Source organism: Cottoperca gobio, chromosome 9 (assembly GCF_900634415.1).
Source record: "Cottoperca gobio chromosome 9, fCotGob3.1, whole genome shotgun sequence".
Lineage (NCBI taxonomy): Eukaryota > Metazoa > Chordata > Actinopteri > Perciformes > Bovichtidae > Cottoperca > Cottoperca gobio.
In genome coordinates, this window is record NC_041363.1 from 8,398,615 (window position 1) to 8,421,743 (window position 23,129).

The 23,129-nt window shown below is 42.7% G+C and overlaps 1 protein-coding gene across 4 annotated transcripts in view; it reads left to right on the forward strand.

The window, feature by feature from the left end:
• arb2a (ARB2 cotranscriptional regulator A) overlaps window positions 1-23,129 on the forward strand; it is a 145,449-nt gene that overhangs the window by 102,526 nt on the left and 19,794 nt on the right. The window lies entirely within an intron of this gene.

A 23,129-nucleotide genomic window follows, 5' to 3' on the forward strand; every position in this document is an offset into this window, starting at 1 on the left:
TGCAGTGCAGCGTGGTGTGTGCATTTTGACAGCATTTGTTCTGTGTGTGTGTGTGTGTGTGCGTGAGTGTGTGTGTGTGTGTGTGTGTGTGTGTGTGTGTGTGTGGGTGTTGGGTAGTTCGGAGGTTTCAGGGGCTGATTGAGAAGGATCATTGTCAGAGAAACTAAAACACTGGCAGATTATCTTGAAAAAATACAAATACACACAGAAACAGAGGCTCGTCTCACACACGCTACAGAAATGTGCTGTTTGATTTTGTTTTTATTTGTCGCGCCCTCTTCCTTTTTTCATCATCTATTCTGTCTCCTATATTCATTAATCCTCTCCTGTGGTGTTTGGCTTCCTGTCCTTGTGCCCTCTCTGTGGTTTACTGGCCTTGATGATGTCACGGCCATCATGAGAATGTGTCCTTAATGTAGGATTAGGGATGAAAGCTGTAATCCTCAACATGACCGTTGATAGGAGATGATGATTGCAGTGTTGTTTGAAGAGTGACACACATGCGGGCATACACGCACGGGCAAACACACACACACACACACACACACAGACACAAAAGGAATGTCTCAACAAAAAAATAATATATACCTGTTTTTACTCTATGTGAATGTTTAAGTATGTGTACACACATACAAACACACTCGCACCCTCGCATTCCTTGTCTCATTACTCTTTTTACTCATCACTCCGGCTAGTCCCGCTTTGTGATTTCATTCTCTTCAATGCCCCTCTGTGACACCATGGTGAATGTATAGGTCATCTAACACATGCTCCACATGTTAGTGAATATATCTCCCAACACTGCTATCTCATCGCTGCCACTAAAACACCATGTTCCACATAGAGAATGTGTGGGTGTGTGGCCTTAACATCTACCAGTGAATCAGCTCCTTGAAATGTCATCCAGTCTTCAATACAAAACCCATACTGTATTTCATGTTCAAATGTCACTTTTTTACCTTGATGTTTTACGTCTCTTCTCTGGACTACTGTCGGTCAAAAGACCGTGACCTTTGAGCCGAGATACCGCGATATATGTAACTGTGGTATGTCTGACGTTGTCCTATCACAGACCTGCTTGACACAGCGTCCATCTGTATGTATGCACTATTGACTTGTGCTCTATTGACTTTTGCTACTTTAACCGAGCTGAATAGATCTGGGTCTCTGGCCTGTTAACAGAGCTGCCAACTCTGCTTGTCTCTGGTCTTTTGGTGGCAGCTTCTGATGTCAAAGGTTGTCTCAGTTGCCTTTGTGTCCTTGGCAGCCTGGCAGGTTCACATGCAGAAGCCATTGTGGTAAGAGTCACAGCAGAGCAACAGAGGTGACGAGGTTGAGAGAAGGTTGAGGGAAGGCTGTCAGGGCATCGTGGCCCAGCACTTCAATCATCACACATACAGCTCCCAACAGTCACCTCTCCTGCCACCATGACTGCTGTTGTCTGGGTTGCTATGGTACGTGTGTGTGTGTGCGTGTGTGTGTGTGTGTGTGTGTGGGGGGGGGGGGTAATCCGAGTTGACCACGAAGTGTATCAGCAACAGAGAACAGACCGGTGAATCCTCGTTGTCATGCTCGCACACACGCATGCACATATGCAGACACACACACATCACAGTGTGTACCATCGCTCTTGTGTGGTGCCAGACTGAGCCAGGCCCGGGGCGATTCGGATGCTGTGGAGAATGGCATGTGATCAGACACACACATACACACTAAGATGTCTGAAGGCTAAAAAAGTATTGGATGTGTGCTTAAATACGGACACTGGGACTAGTCAGGCAGCGGGTTGAAGGACGAGTCTCGCCGTTGCTCTTTTTCTGTCTCTGCGTCTGTTCTTCTCTCTCTCTCTCTCTCTCTCTCTCTCTCTCTCCTTACTCGTCTTCCACTTCTTGCTTTCTCTATACCCCCTATATCCCTCTATATCCCCTCCTCTGCTTGCGTTCTGCCTCCCTGTGTGGAGCAGTGATGATAATGGTGATTATGTTTTCCATGCTGGTAGACTCTTGGCAGAACGAGGTAGGGAGAAATGGTGGAAGAGCTTGTCTAGAGTTTGTCTGCTATTTCTAATCATCTGTGAAGCAATAGCAGAATGGCACTGGGCTGGAAGGACCCAAAGAGGGAGGGAGAGTACCGCAAGGGTGTCCACTAAAGTCTCCATTTCCTGTTTTAAATACGATAAAACCTGGATCCATTCCCTTCGCATTTAACTGGCTAGCGTCCCTCCCTTTCATTTTTTTTTTTGTCTTAATCTTTCTTCTTTTCACTCCATTCTTTTTTTCCCATCTTACAAAAGGAATTTGTTCCCCCAAGAAGGTCATTGCTCTGGCGTTTGGCAGTGGCCTGGCACACTAGCAGAATTTTATCAGTTAGGAGCACGCCTAACACAGGCTAAATATGCAGATAAAGTGGAACCAATCTCCTACTGGGAAAGCTCCCTGTGCGTGTGTGTGTGTGTGCGCGCGTGTGTGTGTGTGTGGGTGTGGTGGAGTGACTACAACGGCAGAGAAATAAGTACGGGAGTGGGGTGCTAGTTAAGTGGCGTTGCTGAGGCCTTCCAGAGATGTAATCATTCCAGACCTACACAGCCGTTTAGATGCCAAGCGAAGGATAAACGCAAGATGGGCGAGAATGAGGGTGACAAGAAAAAGATGGATGAATACACAAGACAAACCCCAGTCGTTTGTCTTGTAAGGGGCTCCTCTGTTTTTGTTGCTTAGTGTATTGACTTTCTTTTATGGTGAGATGGATGATGGGTTGTTTGATCAGTAAAGATGCTATTTCAAAGGTGGGAAAACCCTGTTTGCTAATAACACACTTGCATACACAAGCACACACATATGTACACACAACTTCCTCTTGGGTGATTACTCATTGTCCAAGCTGATTATTAATTACAAAGGGAGAGTTCTCTGAAGGTAAACACTGATTAATGGCTAACAAAAGTAAGTTAATGTCTTACCTGTACTTTAATTACCAACCCTGCTCTGTTACAAGCATCCCAACACAAGGCTGTAATTAACCCTAATGGACTGCAGAAAGAGACTCACTTTCATTTTCTTTCACAAAATAAATACGCTACTGTATGTCATGTTTTGATGTGCCCACCTTTCTGGCTTTCCTTCTGAGTTTTCCATAATTAAAAGTGAGGATTCTGTTGAAAGGATTTCTTGATTTTTTTTGTTGTATCTTGAATGAACAATCGCGGGGAGTTGGCTGGAAAAGTGATGCAATATTGTTATAGAAATGAGAAATAATTCCTGTGCAATGACATGGGAGGTCACTCTGCCTTTCTTCTTTACCTAAGGCTCATACTTCTGTGGCTCAGTGTTATTAATGTACCAAGATATCCCACAGACACAAAAGAATGCCTGAGAACAAAAGCTGATACAGAACACACACACACACACACACACACACACACACACACACACACACACACACACACACACACACACACACACACACACACATTGTCATGCTCTTATTGCGAATATGCTCTGTCCTGCTGTAGTTTTGACTTGACTATAACCCTCACCTCCCTGATCCACGTACTGCTGACCGTGAAACACCTCTAACTGTCTGTACATCTTAACCAGTCCCCATACACACGTACACACACACACACACCGTCGGATTCATGTTTGTGTGACTTAACGCTTGAAGAGGAAACTCAGGCCCGCTCAAATTAACCTCCCCCCTTCCAACCACTGTTTTTTCAGCTTGGTTAGGTGGAAGTCCGCTGCCTTGATGGAAGATCACATGAAAATGTGTATGTGTTTGTGCTTGTGCTTTCACATATGTGTTTCAGTGTTTTCTTAGCCTGACCGGCACACTTTGCGCTAGTGTTGCAGGAAATAGACAAGAAAACTCTGGTGAACCGGACCTTAACCTCTGACCTGGATTCACTGAGGTTGGATCAGGCTATTGTCTGGGTCACATTTTTGACAGATAATATCATAATGATGTGGAAAATGCTGACACCAAGGAATTCTAATGTCTGGCGTGTGTGTGTGTGTGTGTGTGTGTGTGTGTGTGTGTGTGTGTGTGTGTGTGTGTGTGTGTGTGTGTGTGTGTGTGTGTGTGTCAGAAACTAGTAATAAAGTGCTGTTTTATGATTTTGTGAATTATACTTTGATATGATGAACTACCACCATATCATTAGAATACCAATATTACTCTTTGTATTGTTTCCATCTAAGTAATTTTTCCTTTTGATAACCACTCACAACTGACAATCTGAGGATTGTTTTCTTTAGTGCCTGAGTAAATGTCAGATGACACTTGGTGAGGATTGCCCGATTGCACCAGTTTACCTCAAACGAGTGGAAACAGTGACGTGGTCACACTGAAGGCAGAGGAGAGAGTCTTGGAAATGGAGACGATATCAGAGCTGTGCAGAGATCTTTTTATCTAGTCTCTTTTTTCCCTCATTGTGTGATTTTGTTTTGAAAACTCTGAAAGTCCAAGTTTAGTCGTAGAAGCTTTTGGCATGACATTACTTGGTAAACAAAATGTTCAGCTTAAAATCTTTTCAGCAAAAACAAATCAAAATGTGTTGACTTTGTTAAAAAAAAAAATTAAAATCCCTTGATTTTACAGTTTTCTTTTTTTTTATTCTATTCTATAGATACCCTGATTTAAAGGCACCAGAAAAGTAAAAGGTTTACGCTGTGTTACAGCTGGAAAACAAGTTCTAAATGTTTCCGATTATCCAAAGTTACCAAATATGTATGGCCAAATTTTGGGGAGAATGTCTAAAATAGGCAACAACATCCACTTTTGTAAATCCAAACCAAGCCCAAATCTGGTTCATGAGGTCTGATTGTTGTCGGTCCTCTTCTTGAGATGAGTACCAGAGTACCGAAAGCTGGGAACATGAATGGCAAACGTATAGGATCCGTTATATGGTGAAGCACCTGTGAAATGGAACGGATTGCAATGTATTTAACTCTCAGCTGCCTTGGCTCGAGTGGTACCTTGGCTCATTATCAAGAGTCTGGTGTATAAGAGATAAACAGAGGATATGAGAGTGTTGACTATACTGAATATCTTCCCTCTTAGCTTTAGTTTTTATTTGTATGGATGTTCTAGTTATCTCATTTGGAGTCATTGAAAGGTTGCAGGTGTAGATGAAGATGTGTTAGGTCATGACAGCTGGAAGAAAGTAATGATCTGTTTGTCGACTTACGGGTTCCTCAGCTAATTTTATCTCTGCTCTGATTAAAGACGTGGAAATGTGATTCTTTATTAATGTAGAAACACATTTCGACACAACAGTTCAGCATAAATGAAGACTGACATTGAAACTGAAGCTTGAGATGCAAACCTCTTCTTGGAGAGAATATGGATTACAATACCGTTTATATTTCACTTTGGCCTCAAGTGTGCATAGATTTTTGATTAGGTTGCTATAAGAAATGGTTCAGGCCATGACAGCAAATATTGGGTTCTTTCTCTTAGAACATTTGAGATTTGTTTGTTTTCATTTTAGCCTGAATTATACAGACACAGATTGACTGGAAAGAGGGAGAGAGCGAGGGGACGAAAGGCAGCGAAGGAACACGGGTTGCATTTAAACCCGGGCAGCTGCAGGAAAAGACTCAGCCTTGGTACGTCGGTCGCCCGCTCCACCTGAGCTACCTGGGCACCAGATCTGTTTGTTTTTTTTAACTCCTGTCGCAATACAATGAGGGGATAACAACCAAAGAGAAAATAAAGCAATGGAAATGTAGCCTTGCATTAGGAACTTATGCAGGAACCATCATATTCAAACATCTGAAACAACCTTGATGGATTCCTCCGCCAAATCTTCACTTTGTGTCTTGGACGCAACACTGACCCCAGTCCATTGGCGGGTCACAGTATTGTTGCATGGTGACAGGGCAATATGTTTCGTTATGTAGGATGCCGTCTCTCAGGGACATTTCCTTTGAATCAAAGACTTGACCACTTGATTAAATTCTCTGATTCAAATCTCGAGGAGTGTCCGTGTTTATTGATCTTTTCCAGCACTTTGCCTTCTGTCGGACATGAATCTCAGACCAGATCAGAATCAAAGATATGCCGACATAGTCAATAGACAAGCCCTTGCTACGGGTCCAAGACGAGGGTGTTGCCGTTTGTTTGTCTTAACTGACATGCTGGAAGGAAATGAAGCGGATCAATACGTCAAGCTAATAATTGTACAAGCTTGTCAAAGTTAAACACTATATAATTCTTCAGCAGTGATGTGAGGTTCATGTTGACTGTTGCTTATTAGCTTATCTCTGCAACTCATTTGAGTTATGTGAAAATATTGCTTTAGTCGTTATTGATTTAAAAAAAAAAAGGGACATAAGTAGCAGCAGTAACAAATTATTTCCTTACATAATTTCCCATAATCTTTTTTTTTTGTTTGTTTGTTTGTTTGTTTTAAAATAAATCATAAGCAATCCGGTGGCTAAACAACAATAGACGATTGTTGTTGCTTTTGCTTCAGTTAATTCCTTTTGGAAAATATCAAAGCTTGAACAAAAGAAATACAGGTTTGTAAGCATTGATGTCGTTTTCTTTGAGGTACATTTACTACGAGGCATAGATATTCTAAAAATATATGTGTTTATATCACGCATGCATGTATGAAGTATGCTGCGCTGACAAGATGTGAAGTGTGGTTTATAATCACATCTCACATGCAGGCGATTGTGATTATGCTAACTAGAAGCGTGTCTGGAAAGCCCAGTCTGTGGTCTTCAGTTCACCCCTGCACTAGGTAAAATCTATCCAGAAGGCATTGTATCCTCTCCTTCTTTCTCCTACTCTACCCATCATCCCGAGGAAAAGAAGAAAGGCGAGAAACGAAAAGGGAAAGAGCCTGGCATGCATAAATGAAAGTTCAACAAGGTTCAATGAAACACTTATACAATTTGCTGCAATATAGTGGGGTTTTATAATCTCATTATCATCTTAGTGCCAGATTTGCCCATGAGGGCCGTTCCGTATTCACTCTTATTAGCTCCTCAGATTTGTCCATTTGTCCTTCTGCTACCCGCCTCGCAGCCAATCACTACGACTGTATCGTTAATAAATACCCCCCTCCTTCTTGTTTTATCTCCTTTTTATTTTTTCTTGCCATACCTCCTCCTGCTTTATTTATGTTTTTCTTTTTTTTGCTTTTGCTGTGGGGCAAAAACCAAGCATTTTATCCAGTACTAGTAACTGTATATATTTCTTTCTGTAGAATAATAATTTCCCTGTAAACATATCTGCATTTACAGCATACAGTCTCTACGTCATTATATGGATATGCTTTGACTCAAATCCATCCTCTTGTGTGACTTAAGCACATACTTTTTCACCAACATAAAGTAGTGAGGTTCAGATCACAGGGAGAATTGTTTGAACATTTGAGAAACAAACTTTACTTCTACATATTTCTTCAAGTTACCGATTGAAATCTGTGTACATTCTGGAATGAATGGCACCAATACAGTTGCAGGGTGCACTGTATCTGTTCACTCTGATAGTGTTTTTAATCATGTTCATGTTCAAGGCCAGGCTCTTTTCTCTCTGAGTACATAGAGTCGGATGGGGGAGCTAACGTCCAGGGTACAGTAGAGCAGGTCACAGTCTGCTTTCAAATCCCCATGCTTCTGAGCTGTTCTCCGTAGTGTCCATCCCTGGTCACTCAGAGGGCATCCCCAGATTAGTGCTTCACGGACATGGATCTCATTTGCCCATATGGCCTCTTCTCATTGACTCGATATAGGCTCTAATCCGCCCAGCCTTTACCCCTGACCTCGACATGTGGCCAACCACTTAGAAAAAAGAACACACAAACAGTGCACAGACCACATTTGACGGCTACAGGATCACGTTGTTTGCAAGATAGTGGCCCGTGTATTCTTGATCATCGGTGGACGTTTTGGGATTCTACAGTGGCTACAAGTTCAGATTGTGGTTTAGTCAAAAAGATGGAATACCTTAATAACATGCTGAGTTATTGTGGCTGTAGACTGGTCTTAGGTGCATTCTCTATTGTGGAATTAATCCAATAAGCCCCAGTGGGGCACGGCAAATCCTAACCACTGCTAGCGTTATAACTCTTAGCAATAATCTCCATCCCATAGTCTCCCAGTATCACCGAGCTCTCATTAACGAGGTATAAGTTGCCACCCAACAAGTGTTACAGGGATGCTATCCATGTGGCAACACTCCTCTGATGATACTTATCATCATTATCGAAATTGACCTTGTCTGTGAGAAGATGAGACGATAACCAAGCCAAATAGGAAAACCTCACACCAAACCTTAATTTGCTCCTCATTGCTGGAGGTTTTTTTAACATTTAATTTCCATTAACTGATGCATGCATTACTTCTGAAATACATAATCCTATTTTAGTCAAGACATTGTAAATGTTTTTGTAGCACATGTAGTATTCACAGCTTATTCCACCAGGTGAACTTGGATGATGGCTCAAAGTAGATTAGAGCTGGGAGAGGTTAATCTATTGAGTAATCATATGAGAGTGTCACCATTAATCCTAATAAGTTCACACTGCCAAAATAAGAAGCTAATTCAATGCTCCACCGCGTTTTTAGACAAGATTAAGAACATGAATGTTACTGTACAATTTACCGTAAAGGACGATGGAAGGAAGACAAAAACACAAATACTGATGGATGTTTTGTTTTTACGCAGTTATTTTTATCAACATGTTCATTTTTATCAACATAAATGAATGTACTGCAAACATTCCAGAACAACACCTGTTGATTTTTAGTTTTGCCCTTCAAACAGGTCGATTGGAGTTATCTTAATTTACCTACAGTTGTGAACAAATTTGTAAATTAATGTGAATACAGATGTGGGAATTATATTGAGTTGCTCCTCGCTTTTAATTTGATTTAATGATTGTGGCTCTAAGAAGTGTGTATTAACTGTAATTGGGTGCATAGTTATTCTAATGATCTTATAATGGGCTCTGTTGGGCTTGTTATACTTTTATTTTATTTATTTTTTTAATGGAGACTGTTATTGTTATGAGTTCATGAGGTCAGTTCATAAGGTTTAGCTGTTAATTAACACACACAAACACACACACTTACTGTATGCCCAACTACTGGATTGAAGAACACATGCTGAGATCCAACAACCGCTAAAGCCAGTCAATTTAATATGTCACTGTGTACACACTGTAAGGTTTTAATATTTATTCTTTGAGTTTAAACCCACCGCTCCTGTTTAGCATAATATATTTTGGCGGTAGTTTTACGCTCTCTTCTGCAAAGTTAGGTTATAATTAAATCCACATTAAAATCATTGTTGTGAAATAAAAAAAGAACAAACATGGAATCTGTGAGAAAGTGTTTGGAATGCACATAATTGCCAAAGAGATGATTATAAAATGAAAGAAAGAAACACCCTTGAAAGTCCTTGAGTCACAATCAGCCTGAAATTATAATGTTTATTTCTCTCTCTTTTTTTGCTAAGAAAAAAAAATTACATCTTATTTATATAATTATGTAAACAAAAGTGATAGTAGATTCCACTATCAGCCAGGTTTTGAGTATGCAGCAGTGACCTTGGATCCTTCCTCATGCTCCATGTTGACAGATAAAAACTTTATTAACCAGCCATCTCCAGGACAGGAGACAAATCACCCATGAAACCGATGTGCGCTAGTATTAGAGAAATGTCGCAATTAGAGGATGATTTTTTTTCTCCCCAGTGAAAGCACCATGGAGTAGAAAGGGGGTAATAAACACAGCTCGTTTGTGGCATAGTAAGCTGCAATTATAAAGTGCTTGGAAGTTGTTGTGCTTATTGTGCCTGGGAGTAATGAGATAGCCTGTGCTGATCCCTCACTGATGCTATGGCTCCTAATCCTCAACCCTCTTTTCCTGCTTGTTTATCCACCAACATCCTCTGACCACTGCTGGCCTGTCACTGCTCTGGGCAGCACCAGGTGACCTTTGACCTGTGTGTTTGCTGACTTCTCAGCTCTAAAATAGGTCTGGCAATGAGTTGAAGCAACAGTGCGACAAATGTGTCAGTGCAGTGTAGTATGTTTTCCTCAGTGTGCAACTAAGTGGGTTTGTTTTACCACCAAACCAATCGCTCTGTGAACAATTGCCTTGATCAGTGAGATTAGTCTCACTTGTTGTGCTCCCCATTTTCGAACGTATTCTGTCTACATCATGAGATTGTGGAGTTTAGCTTTTGTCCGCTGGTGTTGTCACATCATTTCTGTTTACATCTTTTTTAGACACTTTCTGTCCACCCTTTGACATTTGGGTTAATTCCGCCGAGGCCCACTAACTGTGCCATCTGTGACAGGTCATGTTGAGAGATAGGGTTTTGTGTTGTGCGCCTTTATACTTGCGTGTAGATATGTGTGCATGCATTCCTGCCCTCACCTACACTTGTGTGTATATCCTTCCAAGAAAAAGAATGCCGTGTGTACAGGCGTGTTATCTGGGTGACCTAGAGACAGACTGGTTATCACCTCTGTGAGCCTCTCAGGGCTAAACTACAAAGCCAGTGGAAAAACACCACTCCTGCCTTCCCCCCCCTGCCACTGCATCTGCGTGCTGGTCAGCCAGTATGTCCGCCTACCGCAAGGCTCACCTCCTATCTAATCAACATAGACAGGCCACTTGTCTGCATACGCACACACACAGAAACTAAATGTATGCTCACAGATTCAAATGCACACAGACATGCTCAGAGATAGCCCGACACATGTAGACACACTTAGTGATACAGCCCTAAAGACACATGCACACACACACACACACACATATACACCCACTTACTGATAATCACAGACAAACTTACATTGATTTAGGCCTGCTTTGGCTTCCCAGATATGACTAGCTGGCCCAGAGGGCACAGAAGGGAGTCTAAGGCCAAGTGTTAGACATGCAGATCAGGTAGCAGAGGGCGCCACAAGGTTGGACCTCTATGCCTTAGGGCATAGAGGAAACAAATTGGGCCTTCTGACTCTGAGGGAGAGTCGCCTTCCCCACCCTTGAGTCCAAGTCACCTGACCGCTGTGTGGCTCTGGCCCTCCTTCCAACCACCTCCACTCTACCTTGTCCCTTGTTCATACTCTAACAGAATCTCCAGCTACAGGGGAGACAGTTTGAAATGCAAAAGGGTGGGGTCAGTATTCGGAGGCGCTAATTCCAAATCCATCTTTGGCGCCATTTTAATCCCCTTTTGTTTGGCTTATGAAATGCTTTTTTTCTTTCAGAGTGCATGCCAGCCGACCTTCTGATGTTACATAGTGCAGCTCCCCTTTGCCCCCAACCCTGCCCTCTGAACAACATGTGGCCAGATAACAAAACCCTAAACAAAAGAGGTAGATTGCCAGAGCAGAAGAAAGGTGGGGGCCCGAACTTTGTGTCTGCAACACTTCATGAACGCTAAGCGAGGTTGGCACCAGCTGTTGGAGCATAGTCGAGGAGAATCGGGGGGGAAGTGAATTGCGTTTGGCACCAGGCGGCTATCAGGCAGTAATTAGTATAGCTAACATCCCAGATGAAGGAGTCAAGTCTAGGTCAGTGTAAGAAACTTCAAGGTTCTTAGCGGGTAAGGGTTGGAGGCCAAGCCATGCCCCCTCCCCTCCCTGAATTGAAGCTTATGCAGTGCCTGCTCAGATTTTCTGAAATCTTTATTGACCTTTGACCTTGAGGTGTTGCAGCCAGTCACATGTCAGGCTGGCTCCTGTGGACCACGCTGGATGTGTTCATATTAGACGGGCTCAGTAATTTCTACCCAAGACCTGCCCAACCTGACCCAACTCAGAGATTTAGTCTTACACACGATGAGGGTTTTGACATAGATGTTACCTTACAGCTTAAACCCATGCTTGGCATTCCTGCCCTGCTCTGGCCCCAGGATCAACCTTTTCCTGTCACACAGACAACCCCTTGAACCAATCAACAGATAAATGAATGCATGTATGGATGGATGAAAGAGAAATAGATTGTTTTGTACTACAATTCTGGAAATCACATTGTAATCTCTTTCATATATGGCAAGGTTGGTGTGTGTTTTCTGTATGAACTTATGTGTGTGAGGGTCACTGTGCATTTATTCCTGGTTCCTAAAAAACCTCTAATCCTCTAATGCCACCCTAATCTCTTTTAATACATTGAATATTAGTCGACAAATCACATGATAATAAAGTGATATGAAAATGTTTCTTTCGAATGACAGGGTACACCAAGGATTTAGCCTAATTTAAGGATGTAATCTTAGCTGACACTCAGTACTTGTTATGTTGACCATGTCATAAGGTTTATGTCAGATGTTGGCCTCTAACCTTCACACAGCAGGGGCTAAAGGCTCACCAACCATCTAAAATTGCCACTAACCCTTTGGAGACATAAACACAGACTTTAGTTCATCCTCAAATCAAACCTCATACATACCTCTTAATACCATAAGCAATAATGATACATTTGAGCTATACATTAGAATAAGCAATACACATGATTGTATGTTTTATACTTCATAAATTATAATCAGTGATTTCTGTGTGTTCTTATGTATCAAATACTTTACTCTGAATAACTTTAGTCTCTAAGGAGTTAAGATAAACACGGTTCTACTTTAAAAAAAGGTTTGAACTATGTGAACTTTGGTGCATTTCATTTATCCTGTGTGCTATTTGTGCTGCTTTTCATCTCTTGAATCCTGGCCTAGTTTCTGTATCTTGTTTTTGGAAAACATGAGCTAAGCTGTGGTGCACAAACCAGACAGCCATTAGATCACTGCACTGTAGGTCTGACCTCTGACCTGCTAAGCCCAAGCCCTATCCCCCCGGTAAACCTCTCACCCAAGCCCTCCCCCGCCTGCCCGCTCCATGCCTTACCCCATCCCTGTCCCTTCTTGGAAATGATTTTATGGTGTTTGGATCATCCTCCTTGTCTTCCTCCATACTGTAATCCTATTTGCTCTGTCATGTGTTGGTGTTCACAGATGGTGAGTGTGTGTGTATGTGTGTGCATGCGTGCGTGGAGGCGGTATGACACCCAGCACACTCACAGCTGTTTGGACCAGCTCACTGGCCCCATTGTCTCTCCCACACATCCTAGAGAGGGTGGTCCTGCACAGACACACACACAGGGCATTAACCACCCAATCCCCCAGAGGGGTGTTGAAATATAAATGAGATAAATGAAAATATTTTGGGGAACATCACCATCAAAGTTCTAAAGTCCATCCCCCCGTCCTTCACTCTGCTCTCCTTCGGTGATCTTCCTCCGTAGTACCGTCTGCACTTGCCGTAATGAACATGTTAAGCTGGATGACTGAACGAGTGCGAAATGGGGTAGGGGGATGTAGTGAGGGGGAGTTGGGGGGGGGGGGCAGGTGGAGTGGGGTGGGAGGCAGTGAGTTCACACTCATTGTTGAGTCTTGGGCAAAAAGAGAGAGAGAAAGCGCAGCAGGAGGAGAGGTCCTTGGCAGTGCTCCAATACTCGCCGTCTCGGCGTCCACATTTAGTTCCAGCTGAGTGCCCACAGTGGGCATGGCCGCGCTGCCTTCACTGTGACCTCTCAACCGAGGACCACTGCTTGCCTGTTTCCACCAACCCTTTTGATTTATCCCTTTATTCTCTCTCTAACCCCCCTCCCCCCTCCTCCTCCTCCTTTGTATTTTGGAAATGGCTTCATAACAGCCAAAACAGAGATGTTTCGGAATTGATTTGTCAAAGCAATGGGATAGGTTTGTGATACAACCAGTGGTTTTACTCTTGGGGCTTTGTTTTTCTAAAATACAGTGCAACCTATCATTCACCTCTTGATCAAAACAAAAATCTTTAAACAATTTTATCTTTTTCTGATGTTCTAAAAATAAAACTACAAGTGGGATTGTCTCGTTAATTTGTTTCTGTCAAGTATCCGAGCGTTGCGTTCAACAAAAGGAAAGCTTTGTTTGTGCTCTTCATGTGAGCGGTAATTGGGATTGTCCTTGTTAGATACTGTTGAGTGTCATTCGTAGACAAAAGTTAAGTGATGTTTTGAATAAATAATCAATGAGGATACCCTGATTAGTTTGTGGAAAAAGGAGCTCGCAGACACAACTCATTATTTCTGTTGTCACCATTTTATTGTGAAAATCCAGCACTTTATATTTTAAATAAGAAATGGCAATGTATTTATGAGTTTTTATTGATGAGTGTTTTGTTCATCACATTTACATAGACATTTTCAACAGGATGGGATTTTTGCAGTTTTTGAACGGCTTGTGTTTCACAAGGGAAAGGCATTTTATTTTATGAAGAACTACAATCACAGGCCTTGAGGTGGAAGAGCAGGGGTCGCAGGGTTTGTCTTGTTGCTTGACCTCCTTCCCCTACACTTGAGGACTTTCTCTCAAGGTTGCGCCCTTGACACTAACTCAGAGAATGTTAGTGTTGGAGCAATAACACTGTCAAGTGTTGTGGTCTGTTGGGAAGGAAAGGACTTCCAGTGGAGCACTTCTCTTTTTCCTTTTCTTCACCATCCATCTCTTTCCTTTCCATCGTTCTCGGGCATGTATCCAAGTCTCGTGTTTCTCTAACCCTGACCTTCTCTCAGATAAAATTATTATCTGTCATTTCTTGATTTCAGACTTTGAAGTCAAATTTCAGCTAAGGCTCATTCACCACTTCTATTTCCAAGCCAGTAGTGTGTGTGTCTGTTAGTTTTGTTTACCTGATACTGTGTCCTTTTAGAACACAAACAATGTAAAGCTTTGTATGTGATTGCAACATTTGGAGAAAAAGAAAAGACAAAGCAAGTATGTCCTTTACATTTAATAAACGTGTAATGTCATACCTTGTTACCATACCTTGCATAATTCATGCCAGTGCTGCAACTAACACTTATTTTCATATTTTGTATAGTTCTGAATATAAGGGTTTAAGTAATTTTATGTCGGACAACTAATTAATCTACTGCATGCAATTCTGGAAACATTGTCACAAGTGTATATTGTACCAAAGCAATGATAAGTAAATTGGTGAATTAAGGTTTCCTTGTATAATTTCAAAATGTCATTCAAACTAAAATAGTTTTTTGGACCACACAAAATAATACAACTCTAAATACAAATGCTTGTTTTTAGAGGTAAAATCATTGCTTTTTTTCTGCTTCTTTCAAACCAAATCCATCATTTTAATTTCAAAAAGTCTGTTTCTGCTTCTGGATCTCGCCTGTTTATGCTGCTGCACAGACGTTAAAGAAGGTGGGAACCGGGCCAAACCTTGAAGAGTCGATAGCTGTTATACGGACAAATGTTTGCAGACAAGCAGATTTTGGGAGCCCTAATGAATTGCACCTGTATTGATCTCCATGGGAAATGCTTGTATGATACAAGAATAAATTAAAGAGGGAAAAAAACACTGGGTTGTAGGGGACGGAGGAGGTGGAGGTGAGGTTGTTGGCAATGGGGGGGTGGGGGGAGCAGACGTGTTTGTGCAGACTTTGTCAGGATGCAGATAGTTGGATCAAGATTGGGTATTGACGAGATAGGGGGCCGGGTGACTGAGCCACAGAAGCTTGAAATAAACTGTCGGAGGCACACGGCCAGTCATTACAGTGAAGCCGCCTGGCCCTGCTCAACCTTGAGCCAGTCGATAAGCTATTATAACCATGCAAATTGTGGCCAAATCAGAGACCTGACATATTGGTATTATATTCCTGTGCAGCCACCGGGTTATGCATCATTATTGGGAGCCGGCAACAATATGCATTATGCTCCCTTGTTGTTTAGTGTGTAGACTCATGAGGGGAAAACACTGCCACAGACAGAAGGACAATAATGTTGTGTACGTGTGTTTTGGGGGCATTCAATGTTTTTGTGGAGGGCACAAATTGAACACCCCAATAAGTTTTTACATGCCAAGCTCTTGTGGGTTTTTTCACTTTTTTTTTATCAGACCTTTTCCTCTTTATCTGACTCCACCCCCGTTGTTGTCTCCGTTTCTCCTCTTTCAGCAGGACGGCAGGCTGCCAGGTCATTTACTCTCAGTGTCAGTGTGTTGCATTCAGCCGGCCAGAGTTTGGATGATGTAATTTGGACTAAAGGCTGTGTAAACACTGCTGTGACCTTGGTTTTAGATTTGTCAATAGGGCTGGGTTGGAGAACAGAGAAGAGGATTGTGTGGGATTGAGAGCACTGTTCCCTAGCTATGATATCTGGAAGTCTCTAGCTGACTGACTGACATGATAACCTGAGATACCTCGGTCTTACCTCTGACCCAAGTTACACTCCTTTAAGCATCTTTCTGCTCTCTCTCTCTCTCGTTGTCAAAGCTCTCCGCTCACCTCTGCTCCACTTTTTTCCTTTTGATATTTGGTGTACTTGCTTTCTCCTGAACACTCGTTATTCCCCTTTGCTTATGTTCTCTCTCCTCTTCTCTTTTCTCCTCTCCGACCCTGTTCCTTATTTCTTCCATAGCAGTGTCTCTGCCCTTCTCCCTGCAGCTTGTCCACTGTCTGCCCTCATCGTCTCTGCCATGGTGCTTTACTCTGTTTCTTCTGTCATCTGTCCTACGCTGCTCTTCATGAGCTCCAGAGGTCAACACAAGTAAACACTGGCCGACAGCCCAGACAACACAGCTATTGATCTGGTTTGGTTGGAGAGGTGATGGGTCTCCTGGTGGGTCTCGAAGAGGATTATGACCTCCAGGTCTAGACTACACTGTCCTGGGTCCTTCAGTTGGGGGAGGTAAGGAAAAATTAAGTATCGGGCCAACAACAATCAGTCAATCTTGATCCACTGAGAATGCCTTAGGGCTTCCAGGGCTGCAGGTGTACGACTTCAAAATTGCGTCCAGGACAAGATATGATGCACATGTGATATTGAACAGTTTGAGGTGGATAGTTTGACGGACAGCAATGGGCAACAACATTTTTAATATTACATTTTACGTTTGAGCCCCACATCTTTTTATGTAGAGACACTGCCTATCTCTCGTGGTTTTATTCTTATTGTGATAATATTTTTCACAATAAACAAATCAAGAGTTGCAATATCACAGCTGTGGTGGTTCATGAAGCCAGCGCTCCTGCTCCCCTCTTTTCTTTAAGCTTTAACAAGGTCTGTTTATCCCTTGAACCATATCACATACTTTCTCCATCGTGTGCAGTCAAATACTTTAACTTTTTTTATTAGTATTTCACAGCTGCAAGGAAAAGACTTTTCCTGTTCTTTTCTTCATGGTGTTTTTGTTCTATTTATCAAATAAAATCCTCACTGCAGGCAATGGTATTTGTTCGATGTCCGAATCTCTAAGGTTAAAACAACAGTAGGCTAATGAGATTCAATATTGATCTGCTGGGAGGTTTTAAGAGCTATGTGGTTAGTGCCGTGGATCAGTGTGGTAGTGAGATTTCATTGTGTTTGGGTCGTGCTAGTTTGCTGTTCCCTGCCTTTCGCCTCAGTACGACCCTTTGACGCTGCTTCCTGTGACAGGTAGTGTAATACTCAACTGTTGAATTCCAGATCATTTAGAGACTATCTTTCTTGAAACTTTGTCTAGGTGGTAGCTTCTAAAGCAGGGGTGGGGAACCTTTTTCCTATCAAGGGCCATTTAATTTTTTACAACATCCTTCAAGGGCCATATTAATTATTGAATTCATAACCTCTGCAATTTAGTTTTAAGACGCAGCTCATTCATTTCACCTTTCTTTTATGCTGTGCAAAAAGCAACTTTTTTATCCGTGTATCTTTTTGTTTTATCAGAAATCAGAAATCCTTTATTAGTCCCACAACGGGGACATTTACCTTGTTACAGCAAAATAACATATGAAGTAAAAGGCAGTACACAATAATTAAATAAAATAAAAAATAATATAAGTACCAAGTGGTTGATAGAAAATAAAGTGAATATTGCACATGGCAGTGATAACTGCACAGCAGTGGTGCAACAGTCTGTTCTTGGTGTGGTGGTCTACCTGTTTTCATGTTCCGCTCTGCAGAGAGCTGCTTGTTGGGCCAAACTCCAACTTATTATTATTTCATCACCGCAAGCGCGTCCGCACAAACTAGGCACACTACTACTTACACAAATAAATCATGGTTCGTCCATTTCTCCTGGAAAGTGCGACATTCCGCATCCACCTTTCTCTGTTTTACACTCGCCACGCTGCGTTCACTGAAGTCAACGACAGTCTCGTTTAATATTGAAGTTTTTTACATGACATGACCACGTGATGACACGTTCCGCTCGCGTTGTGTTCAAGGACCCTGACCGTGGCCAGGAAAAACAGTCAGTTTATTTATTTTCTAGAGGGCCGGATCAAATGGTCTCGCGGGCCCCACCCCTGTTCTAAACCAACTACCTGGCTGCCTTTGCCCTTCTTTTGCCAGACTGACCTCTCAGTTCAGGAAGTATCAATTCTTCACTGGATTCACTGTAAAATGTGATCCATAGCTTTCACTGTTTTAGCCCTGTACATAAAACTCTCTTGCACACACACACACACACAGCCTTCAAACACCCAAGCACTCAAGGTTGTGAGCAACAGGAGCCAGTGTCACTATGTTTACTGGTATCGTGAAAACCTTCTAGCAGCATTTTGCAAACATTGGGATGTGGTCTTTGAGTCTATGTTCTATGGGACCCGAGCATAAGTCAGATATAAGAGCCACTCAGTGACCATTTGCGATAGAAGCCTATTCAACAGCTCAGGGCGGTGCAGCTGATATTTGAGAATACACAAATTTGTTCCACCAAGTTCTGCATGCAATGGTTCGCAGATGGGCAGTGATTAATCAGAGAGGTAACTGTGAAGTAGTTTGCAATTAGACTGGGAAGCTCTGAGGCATGCTAATTGAATCAGAAAATTAGCGACAGCTCTGTACTGAGCTGTAATAGGCTAGCTTCAGCTTGCAGCAGGTGCTAGCCCACTCAGCTGTGGAACAAGGTATTTAAGTCACATTAGCAGCAGTAAAAATATTCCTTGATATGGAACAGTTAGATCTTCTGCTCGTTTTCACCGCCCATGTCACCAGGAAGAGCCAAACAGCAAGCAAAGTCAGCTCAGCCAGCTTGTGGAAGAAACACAACCTGCCGTGACAAAATTTAGAACGTTTAAAGCTGCATGAAGACTTTCAAATAAAATATTGCAGGAAATGAGCTTGATGGCGATCACATGTAAGACATATGATGTATTCGTGTATTCAAGCAGCGATTGTGTGGAAAGCTATTTTTTTCACACACATTGTAAACATTGGTTTGCTTTTTTAGCTCTCTCAATTATTTCCCTTCTCCTCGTATCTGCTGCTCCTCTTCGTTCTCCTCACCTGCACTTCCTTCATCTGCTACCAACCCCCTCTTCCTCCTTCCTCTAGCCTCCCCAGGGCTCCTGTTTGCTGACATCTCTCTCTGACACAACATGAGAAGTGGTGAGAAATTAAAAATTGATCACTTTTGAGCATGGGGTTTGCCGTCTCTCTCTTTGGTTATGAGAGCGAGAGAGAGAGAGAAAGGGAGTTGCTTTTGTGGGAAGGCTGTGCAAGCAAAAGTTCTTTCAGGGTTTCCGTAGAGTCAGAGTTTGGAAAGAGGGTGAGGGAGCGGGGAAGTGAGGCAGAGAGAGATGTGCAGAAGAGGAGAGAGTGATGTAGAGGTAGAGAATTCCCCAGGCAGACAGTGTTGTGCCTCGTAGTTCTGGCTTTAAAGCATGCTGCGTGCCACACATACAGTAGGAGCAGAGGCCATGACAGAGAGAGAGGGTGTGTGTGTGTGTGTGTGTGTGTGTGTGTGTGTGTGTGTGTGTGTGTGTCAGGCAGACAGCATCCTCTTTTCTGCCTGTTGAGCCCCCCAGTCCTCCTCAACATTCCGATCCTGCCCTGGCTCTGCTAACTCTGATATCTTTATCAGACACACCTGCTTGCAAACACACACACACACACATATTCATCCCAAGCACAAAATGCATATATGCATGCTTAGACAAATTCACAATCACACAAACATACTTACATTCAAGCTAATGCACATGCTGCCTTGTGCAAGTTCATAGACACATTTTGCTGCTTCCATCTCTCCAACACAAACACTCTCACAGACACATAAAGCCTTTACACCTTTCCAGCTGTGTTTGATCATGCTCATAAGGATGATTGTGCCTATTGTATTGATTTGTGTGTTTCTTCCTGTGTTCATATGTTCTGGTGTCTGTGCTTAGCCTGAAATTAGAGAGGATGGAATGAGGTCTTAGGTTGATGAGAAACCATCCGCTATAAACCAATGTCATGCATTGATTTTCCTGGTAATGAGTTCCCAGAATGTAGACACGCACAGATGTGTTGAAACATACACGTATGGTACACACACGATATGTCACAAGCACAAGCTCTCTTCATGGTGACATGCACAAAAGATAGGTCATGAGAACATGCGTCTAAATAGATTCTACAGGTTATAAAAATATGTATGTATATATATAATATAATGTCTTGCAGATAGGGTTATGTTCAACATTTTTCCGCATTTCATCAGATCTAACATTCATAAATTGAGAATTGACATTTAATTACATTTTTATTCGTCTTTATTTTTAAAGAGAGAAAGCCTCTTTTCAGTCATTGTGATCGTTTTAGTTCATATCACCTCTCTAAAAGTGGCAGTTTCAAAGTAGCTAGTGAATTACCCTATGCCTAACCCAGCTATGGCATGTGCCTCGAATTATTGTTAATATTTTCTGAAGTGGTGCATGTGCTTTTTTTGCAAATCGTGCTCTGGCACAAATCTGAACTCTGTACTGTTCACCCCTCTGAAATTAGTCGGGAGAGCCTCGCTTTCCTAAAGACTCTTTCTTTATCTCTCTCTCTCTTCCCCTGCTTCTTTCTCTCCCCTGCTGAGAGGATAAGGGCACTCCCACTCTTAGTCAACTGTAGGGCATTTACACTGAGGTAACTGTAAGGTTAGCTTGATCAGCTTTTAGTTTGGAAACTCTGGCACCTGCGGTGAAACAGGCCCTCAGGCACTTTGGCTTACTACACCGAAACTTTTACTTTCAGTGTTTACTTCAACTACCCGGTCATTCTACATGTGACTGTGCAATCGTTCTTTTTTTTTTTTTTATCAATTATACAACTGAAAAGTGTGTCGCATCATGTGGTTTGTCCGAATGGATTCATTTTTATTCCTCACTTTGATGCTCTGAAGATAAATTCCCTGTGACATAGGTCATGTGGATCTTTAGGAATCTAATCAAATCGCACTATTCCAGCAATCTTTATATTTTAGAATGAAGAGATATTCCTCCGAGCATGTCCCCTCCTTGTGTCAGCTCCGCTCCCGACAGCATATTTCAACACCAGCTTGTTAAACAATTTCAAATCTCTACGCCAACTCTAGCCTATTCATACAGTTATTCCCCCCCAACCCCCCAAAGCCCTCCCTCCCTCCATCCTTCCATCCCTCCCTCTGTCCCTCCTGTGATCCCATTTCACAGTGGAACCATCAGGAGCTTATCCCGATCTCAGCCTTGGGCGGGGGCCCAAAGCAGTGCATGGCCCGCCTGAACTCAGCTGTGAACTCTCAACCTTTCCCTCGGCCCCCTTTCCTCACTAGTTTACTGGCTCCCCCTTTACCCGGACTCCATCTCTGCCTATTTTTGGAGGGTTTTGCATGAGGGCCTCGATATACAGTGGACGCTCTTATGCACAGTTTACAGGACACGTCTAAACACACTCAGGGTGTCGAGTAGAGCTCAACAATAACATAAACTGTCTGCTATTATCCAGACAGCAGCCAGCTCACCAACCAGCAACCCGCCTAGGCAGCCAGCCAGTCGGCTAGCTCGTCAAAAGTGCTGCACGCTGTCCGTCAAACAACTGTCATGGTAGTCACATAACCCATCAGCCACCCCAGCCATCATGATTGTTTCAAAGCTCTGAAATTGTGTCCCCTAAGCAGAAAAGGCGATTGGGTTAATTTCCCTTTTTTCCCTTTCTTTTTTAAAAACCACTAAGCACGTCAACTGGCACTGGCTGGTGGCTAATGATGGAAGTCATAGCCAAAAAACTGTAAGTCTCTGTTTTAGTCATCACAGAAACAAACCAGCAGCTTGACAAGACCTTTGCTTTCCATGTTGCCCTCGGCTTACTTTCTCTCTATCCCTCACAACCCCTTCCAGCCAGTGTATTTCCTCTGAATCAGGAGTTACAATAATGAGATTGGGGTTTTAAACAACTGAGCTCAGTCCATAGTAGCGTGTGCCATTGGTTATGCTATTCTGGCCTTAATTCCCTGCTATTCTTTTGCTATTTTTTGCTGACCTTCAGTGTTCATGACATGGTCAGCATAAAGCCGCTGGTCCAAGTAGGTACAGTGAAAAGGACTGAACTCTTATGAGCTTCCATTTTGAAGAGGATGTAAATTGCTTTAGTAAATAATAATTTACAACACTTGAAGTTTACATGTTCAGTATATTGGTCATGTGCGGTGTATTTGTTTTCTTGATATACATGTATGATGGGGTCAGACCGGATCCCCAACTTCAGATGAGCACAGATACTGAAAAGATTTCCTCTGTGGAGTTATGCTGGCACATAGATGATTGCCATGGTGTCCACAGTAGGTAGTACTGATGATGTTGGGCATGCTGCGCACTGTGCACAGGTAATGTTAGATAACATGCCTGACCCTGTCTGGGAGCAGCGTGCATCCAAGGTGCTGACAGGACTGAGATGCTCCATGGCTGTAAACGCATACCTTTGCCCGTGTCGCTGAATGTCAACCCAGCACAGGGATCTAGAGCTAAAAGTGTCATCATATCAGCTCTCAACTGTGTTCACAGAGAGAGGGAAGAAGAGAAAGAGAGATAGGAAGGTAGGAGGGGTCTTCTCCGTGGGAAAGAACTGGCAAGGGTTTATGACACTCTGTTGGCTTCTCATATTTTGCTCTGAAGAGATTTGACCGTTTGTGCATGTAAGCCCGCACTTGTGTATCTGTCTCTGCTGGTATATGACTTTATCTGCGTGTGCGTGTGCGTGCGTGTGTGTGCGTGTGCGTGCGTGTGCGTGTGTGTGTGATCTCGGTGACACACATCCCCTTTATAAGAGGCACATCACACTTCAGCTGACCCTGTTGGATGGCGATGGCCCTTTTAACTACAGCACCCTGATGCAATCCGCTG